The following is an 8612-nucleotide window of genomic DNA, read 5'->3' on the forward strand; positions in this document are numbered from 1 at the left end:
CAAGCCAAATGACATCATGATGACGTTATGAATAACTTATGATGACGTCCTGCGGTGACATTCATGACTGGGCCAAATCACAGCCCATATGGGGATGATCTTTACGTCATTTCGAGGATGTCTTCACCAATAATATAGCTTATTCTGGGCCAGATCTGACTAGTTATGATATATGACTTAAGTTGATCTGGCCTCGATCAGACTCTCTGATTCATCCAGGGACGTTCTTCTTAGACTCTCTGATTCATCCAGGGACGTTCTTCTTAGACTCTCTGATTCATCCAGGGACGTTCTTCTTAGACTCTCTGATTCATCCAGGGACGTTCTTCTTAGACTCTCTGATACATCCAGGGACGTTCTTCTTAGACTCTCTGATTCATCCAGGGACGTTCTTCTTAGACTCTCTGATTCATCCAGGGACGTTCTTCTTAGACTCTCTGATACATCCAGGGACGTTCTTCTTAGACTCTCTGATTCATCCAGGGACGTTCTTCTTAGACTCTCTGATTCATCCAGGGACGTTCTTCTTAGACTCTCTGATACATCCAGGGACGTTCTTCTTAGACTCTCTGATACATCCAGGGACGTTCTTCTTAGACTCTCTGATACATCCAGGGACGTTCTTCTTAGACTCTCTGATTCATCCAGGGACGTTCTTCTTAGACTCTCTGATACATCCAGGGACGTTCTTCTTAGACTCTCTGATACATCCAGGGACGTTCTTCTTAGACTCTCTGATACATCCAGGGACGTTCTTCTTAGACTCTCTGATTCATCCAGGGACGTTCTTCTTAGACTCTCTGATTCATCCAGGGACGTTCTTCTTAGACTCTCTGATACATCCAGGGACGTTCTTCTTAGACTCTCTGATTCATCCAGGGACGTTCTTCTTAGACTCTCTGATACATCCAGGGACGTTCTTCTTAGACTCTCTGATACATCCAGGGACGTTCTTCTTAGACTCTCTGATACATCCAGGGACGTTCTTCTTAGACTCTCTGATACATCCAGGGACGTTCTTCTTAGACTCTCTGATTCATCCAGGGACGTTCTTCTTAGACTCTCTGATTCATCCAGGGACGTTCTTCTTAGACTCTCTGATACATCCAGGGACGTTCTTCTTAGACTCTCTGATTCATCCAGGGACGTTCTTCTTAGACTCTCTGATTCATCCAGGGACGTTCTTCTTAGACTCTCTGATTCATCCAGGGACGTTCTTCTTAGACTCTCTGATTCATCCAGGGACGTTCTTCTTAGACTCTCTGATTCATCCAGGGACGTTCTTCTTAGACTCTCTGATTCATCCAGGGACGTTCTTCTTAGACTCTCTGATTCATCCAGGGACGTTCTTCTTAGACTCTCTGATTCATCCAGGGACGTTCTTCTTAGACTCTCTGATACATCCAGGGACGTTCTTCTTAGACTCTCTGATTCATCCAGGGACGTTCTTCTTAGACTCTCTGATTCATCCAGGGACGTTCTTCTTAGACTCTCTGATTCATCCAGGGACGTTCTTCTTAGACTCTCTGATTCATCCAGGGACGTTCTTCTTAGACTCTCTGATACATCCAGGGACGTTCTTCTTAGACTCTCTGATACATCCAGGGACGTTCTTCTTAGACTCTCTGATTCATCCAGGGACGTTCTTCTTAGACTCTCTGATTCATCCAGGGACGTTCTTCTTAGACTCTCTGATACATCCAGGGACGTTCTTCTTAGACTCTCTGATACATCCAGGGACGTTCTTCTTAGACTCTCTGATACATCCAGGGACGTTCTTCTTAGACTCTCTGATACATCCAGGGACGTTCTTCTTAGCGGGCAGAATTTATGTTGGTTGAAATCAGGTGATATTTTGGGCCAGATCTGACTAGTCTTGGTATGACTTGATCTGGCCCCAATCGAGACGTCACTAATTCGTCCAGATCCTGACCGTGCTTGCTGGGTAACTATTCAAAAATGTTTTTCAAAATGGTAAAAAAAAAAGAAGGCAAAGTAGTAGTTTAGAGATAAGGGGTTTAGCATGGACGCAAATAGAGACCCAAATGTTTGCCACTCTGTAAAAATGGAATCCTGGGGTAGATATATTGCACTCGATTTCCAGGCAGTACTACTTGTCGCCCAGCAGGTGTCCTAAATCTGACTCCAGGTCAAAATGTCTCAACAGAAGAGTAGGTAGACCACATCCACTCCAACCACTGCTGATGTGCTATTTATGTTGTAATAACATACTCTATCATTCTGATTGATTAAATGACATCCTGGATTGAGGCTTTTACTCAGTTTACAATGTAACCACAACCAAATTGCAATCTGGAAATCCATTTTGTAAAAAAGAAAGAATGAAAGAAAAATGTCTTGAGAGATTGTAACCAATGTTCTCTTTTATACTGCATCCACACGAGCAGATGCAAAGATACAGTCTACCATTAATTTTCAATGGAAGCCGCAGCGATACAGTCTACCATTCATTTTCAATGGAAGCCGCAGCGATACAAAGATACAGCCGACGTTTGTAGCTGCTGCAAAAGCTACATACACGTTTAGCTGGTTTCAACTTCAGCTACAATAAGATACAAAGCTACAAATACGTTGTTTAGATTTGCATCTTTTTATCTTTTGCATCTGTCCGTGTGAACGCAGCATAATAGTTACAAATGAACACTGAAGATTTTACTGTGTAGTGTCCAGTGTATGCAATACAAAGGTTTGGACTAGCTGACACTGTATGAGTTATATGTATCGTCGATTCCTCACTCATGGTTGTGTACTATGTACATCTCAGTGATGAAATTCCCCGAAACTCACAAAGCTAATGTCTTTTGCAATGTCCTTGATACGGTATCGCCAGTGTTATGTAACGTAGCGTAACATTTTCACCCTCACCCAGGGAGAAGAACCATAAGGACGTACAACTCGGACGTCATGCAGAACCTGCAGGCCTGCTCCTTCTGCGGTGCCAACTGTAATAGCTGTAGGTCCGGCCCGGGCCTGAGCGCCGCCTCCTCCTCCATTTATTCATCTCAGTCCAGGACCAGCTCCGCCTTCAGCTTGGGAGGCCTCGTCGTCGCTGCCGCTGCTTGTTTACTGTAGCCTCATGAATGATTCAGCGTGGCCAGTTTGGAAGAGCAAAGTTTCCAGGTCCAAGCCCAAAAAGAAGCGACTACTAAGCCAAATGAGGACAACGCTCAATGTTGTGAGCTTGTAGATCGAATATTTTTCTAAAAGTCAATCAATAAAATGTGGAATATTTGGACGATTTTTGAAACATTGTAATGCAAATCTGGTACAGAATGGGGGCAGGGACAAAAGGATATTAATTCGGGGTCATATGACATGAAAATATTTGAGAACCACTGGTTTAAATATTAAGACAACTTTACAGAGAAAACAAGCCCAATGGCGCTTATAATGGCAACACTGCTCATGACACAGGACAAAAGCAAATAGTGTGAGAGAAATAGATTTCTATGATGTTATTTGATCCGACCAGAAATGGCTAATGTATTGTATGAGTGTATTTTTTATTTTATTTTTTAAGTCGAATGTGTTTTCTTTATATTGTTTGTACATGCTGTTTAGAGTTTTGTAAGCTTGTTATGAGCATTTGTGCCGTTCGTAGACATGCGCAGAGCAAGTTTAGTCAGGGAACCTCAGTGCAGTTGCTGCCGGCCGTTAATTGGGCCGCCTCAGCATCATGCTCTCATCCACATGATTCACTCAGCCAATCACACACTCACTCCATCTTCATACCGGCTACTTTAACCGGAGGTTTGCATTTCTCCTCCTGCTTCCTTCTTTGCTGCTGCGTATCGGCGTGCTGCTGTATACAAACCTGCTGCTCTCTCCACCCCAGCTACCACCTGTCGTTTTGGATCTACTGTTTAGGTACGGGGGATTCAGAGTCCCTATGGTCGGGACTGATGCGCTTGATCTGAGTACCTAAAAAGCAGATCCAATACATCGCCAAACCATAATAAATGTATCTTATATTCAATAAATATATATATTCCATCCATTCTTGAGTTGTACTGACTGAATTGTACATGTGTGACCTCTAGTACTCTCCGCACAACGTGGTGGATTTTTGTTGAATGGATGAATGGGAATTGGTAGCCACTGTCTCGCTCGATCAAATATTATGGCATGGTCTTTTTTTCTGTTTCTTTATATATTTCATTTCATCAGTGTACGCTGGTTTCAGTTTCAGTAATCCTGTTCTCACTGTTAAGATGTTCCACCGTCCTGCACCATCAGTCCCGAATTACATTCCCGAATCCCAAGATATTAATGACTTGATGAAGAACTTTGTAGTTACCTTGATTATTATTACAAAACGTGCATTAACCACTTCAGCCTTACATTATATACATTTTGTCCATTTTAAAATGGCCAATCTACAAGTTAACAATGTGTGGCGACGGGATGCATTGTGAGATCGTAGTTCTATTTTCAAAATATTTATTTGAAAACTTGAAATGGGACTTTCTACGTAGAGACTACTTTGGGTACTTTTAAAGTAGGCCTGCATTTTGATGCCGATACTGTTGTACTTTTAACTCAAGTACATTTTGAATTCCGGACTTTTACTTAATGTAAATGTAATGTAATGTAAAGCATTTCTGCATTGCCGTATTGATACTTTTACTTAAGTACAATAAAGTGTGAGTACTTTTTCCACCACTGCTGATGTGTACAGTCATTGGCAATGGAACAAAATGAAAGTACGCAGTGCCAGTTCCACACGTGTCCCCTGGTCGTCCTCTTGGAGGAGACGTGCATATAATAGCTGCCTGAAGCAATATAAAGGCTGAGTATTAAGATTTATACTTCCGCCTCTAGCGCTCCACGTACGGCACGTCCTATGTTGGCTGCAAGTGTCTTGACTGCATGACTCCTGGGTTTTAAATGTGTTTTGTCTCAAGTTGATGTATAGCAGCAGGCCTGGAAGCATCTGGACATAACTCTGTCTTTAAATCGCACACGATGAGCAGTACTTGTTTTGAGGTCATTCTGGGTGAGATGAAGCCATCCGTTGTAATGTTATTTAGTGCCAACCGAATGCAAGCTGACCGTTGTGGGTCAGCCTGGCTGTGCTGGGGGAAGGGGGGGGGGTTAAACGTATGTTATTTATCATCACCAGATTCAGAACAGGTTTGACGTCACTGACGCATTGTGCAATCAGAACGTATTTTTATTATTTTAATGCTTATTCGGAGCAATGGCTCGAGCTTCTGTGCAATTTGTTATTTTATTTTTCAGCATAGTGTTCACCTCTGATTTAATTCAAATTCCAACGTGTTGGGATTCAACACTGGCAATTAATTTTGTTATACTTTGAGCATTCATTTGGCAGTTCCTTGGGGGTTAGGGGACATGGAAAAAGGTGTGTGTGTGTGTGTGTGTGTGTGTGTGTGTGTGTGTGTGTGTGTGTATATATACAGTATATATATATATATATATATATATATATATATATATATATATATATATGACCTCATTGGAAATTTACATTTGGTTACATTCGTACACTCTCAGAGTTAGGTGGTCATAGGTAGATAGAATATTTGTTCAGTGACATAAGACCATAATGGAAACCTTTTTGTGTTATCCTTTGATGACTGACTGGTCTGACTGTACCTCGGGCTGTTTACATTTCTGACTAGTAAAGTATTCAATCAATCAAAAAGACAGGGATCTCTTATTCTCTCCAGCGTCTCCAGCTTCAATAAATTGTAAAAAAAACTAAAATAATAATTGACATGGGTTGCAAATTCCAGTGATCAGGTGAGAGTACAGTATGTATATACTGTTCCAATTTCGTCTACTCACTTCTTTTTGTCATCACTTATAATTTAACTTGTTTTTCCCGTATGAGTTCTCTGGTTGGATAACATTGGAATTCCAACCTGAAAATAAATGTTCTGTTTAATACAGAGCTGCAGAGACCCCTGCAGCTGTTACCATGGCAAACACATATAATGCTCTCAGAATATAGAGCTATTTAACACGCAAAAAGAGAATCACAGTACAGTGACCTGGCTGTGATGCCGTCAGTGCCACCAATGGGTTGGTATGGTATGCCCACAGCTGTGACTGAGCGGGACTGGAATGCCACCCCTTCTTGTTCTGCCCTTGTGTGTCTCTCGCCCTGCCGTTACCCGGCCTGACTGATGGTCACACACAAACACTGTGACCACACACAGCCACATGCACAGGGCACACGCACGTGCACACACTCACACAGATCCATCACTGGACATTTTAAACATGTCTATCCATTGTGTATACATCTTACTTTTTATTTAATTTTTGCCACACCAGTGATCATCCCCTCTAGCCCACAGCAGAATGCCCATGCAGACACACGCTTTCCAGCTAAACTGTACAATGGGTCTTTTTGTTTCATGTTTTGTGGTAATTACTCACTTGTCCAGTGTATACAGTCAGTACAGCAGCTGTCAACTCAAAGCTATATAAATTTTAAAAAAAAACTTAAAAAGAGGAAATCCTGTACTGTCAGTTTCAGGACACTAGATGGCAGACTTGGCATCCTCTTTGTAGCTCTTCTGATACCAAATTTAAAGAGGCTAACTGTCGGAAGTACAGTTGGCCTGTATACATACTAGTATGTTATTGTATGAGATATTTGTGTGTCTAAATAAAGGACATTTTAGGATTTTATTTTTTAATTATTTTAATAAAAATGTGGTGATATGACGCCACATTGTGTCCGAAAATAGCAGATCTACAAGCTTACAACACATTGATTGATTGCAAATGTTATTATAAGAATTATTTTCAGTTCAGGGATAAAGCACTATTAGACTTGTTTACATAAGGGCCCTCGATTTTCAATTCATCAAGACGTTCAAAGACATACAATAATTTATAATATGCACTTCTATGCAAAAAAAGAAATCCTCATGTACACGGTTAGAGAAAAGGGAAGACGTGTACAGTATAGAAATATGTGTGCTGTGATGACACCATGTGTTCAGAGAGCCATTTGTTGACTTGGAGGCATTAAATGGCACCTCGTTAACATAATGGAGGCTGACCCTGCACTGGCAAGGAAGGATCTTGTCACAGGTCAAGCTCCCTAAACAAATTGCGTGTCAGAGGTCATGTCACGGTCGTGGAAGTCTTTGCAAAGTGCCATGTCGCCTGTGCTGTGTTATGGTCCGGAGGTGTTAACAATGGATTCCTGGAGGACGTTAATCACAAACCAACCAACACAAACCAACCAACTGTAGGCTAGTGACTCCAAGAACCATCCCTATCTGTGCGCAAACATTCTGTGACAATAGCAGATCAACAAGCTTACAATGCAACTTGTTGTGAGCTTGTATGCCAGCTATTTTGTTGAAGATAATTAGTGTAGAGGGGGGGAGTGTGTGTGTGTGTGTGTGTGTGTGTGTGTGTGTGTGTGTGATGACATTTGGCCATAATAATGATGATTTATGAAAGAATGGAAAGGGTTTTGGTAGAGTAAGCCCTATGTGCTGTATAGGCTCTGATCTTACAAACAGTGAATATGACCCTCCTCAGCTGAACTGCACAGCAGCTTTTGGAAAGAGGCCACTGCCAGTCTTTGCAAAGAACTGCCAGCCTGCATGTCCTGCCATGCTTCCGCCATTTGGTTGTAAACAGCATCCTACAGCCAAACAGGAGGATGTGCATAAATCACGCCTCCTTGTCTGCTACGACTGCATTTTCTGGAGTTTTCGGATCATAACCACGTCAATGATGTTGACCGTCCGCCACTCATAAACTGGAGCCATTGAGCCTAGTGACATTCATTGATATTCAATAACGTCAAAGTCACTCCGAGAGGACAACGTTGGCTAAGCAACTGTCACCAAGGAGACGCGGCAGAGGGGATAAACAAAGACAAGCGCGTGATAAATTTATTGCTCCCCTCCGCTGATCGCAGCCATTAGAGCAACATGGAATATTGTTGTTGGACACGTGCTGACACCAGTCGAGATGAATGGTGTGTTGTGTTCAGCTCAGTAAAAATCCAGTTGCCGGAACAGCATTTTGGGAAGCAGAGGGGATTTTGAAGATATTTTCCCCCCTGCTTTTCGTTAGAAATAGACGTATTATACCTAAGAGTTTCTGAAGGGACGTGTGTTGAATGGGCAGTAGCCTACCAAAAACCGCTGCTGTTCTGAAAAGTCTTTCACTTTTCCTGATTGAGAATGTCTTTGACATGAAAGCACATGCAGTTATTTCAACTCCAGAGTGCACAAGAGTGCACCAAAGGGCCCATTTGGTTCAATTTGGTCCATTTGGCACCATCAGAGAGTGGATATATTAACACTGGATTTTTATTGTGTATACAATCGCCACGGTTCTCTGTGCTCTATATCGCAAAACATACAGTTAAGCAAATACTTTTTATTTTGCATTCTGGGCCCGGGGCCGCTCCATGTCGGGTCATGTGGTTAGGTCGCTCCCTCTGCAGAAAGCCCACCACATTTTGATGCAGCATTTTGGTCATAATAGAAAAAGGGGGGAAAAAAAGTCCAAACACAGGCAGAATATTTCTCCCTGTGGGCCCGATTCCATTTGACATCAGTAGGAAAGAATTACCGTCACGCCAAACA

The sequence above is a fragment of the Protomyctophum bolini genome (assembly GCF_963924005.1).
Source record: "Protomyctophum bolini genome assembly, chromosome: 15".
NCBI classification, from domain to species: domain Eukaryota; kingdom Metazoa; phylum Chordata; class Actinopteri; order Myctophiformes; family Myctophidae; genus Protomyctophum; species Protomyctophum bolini.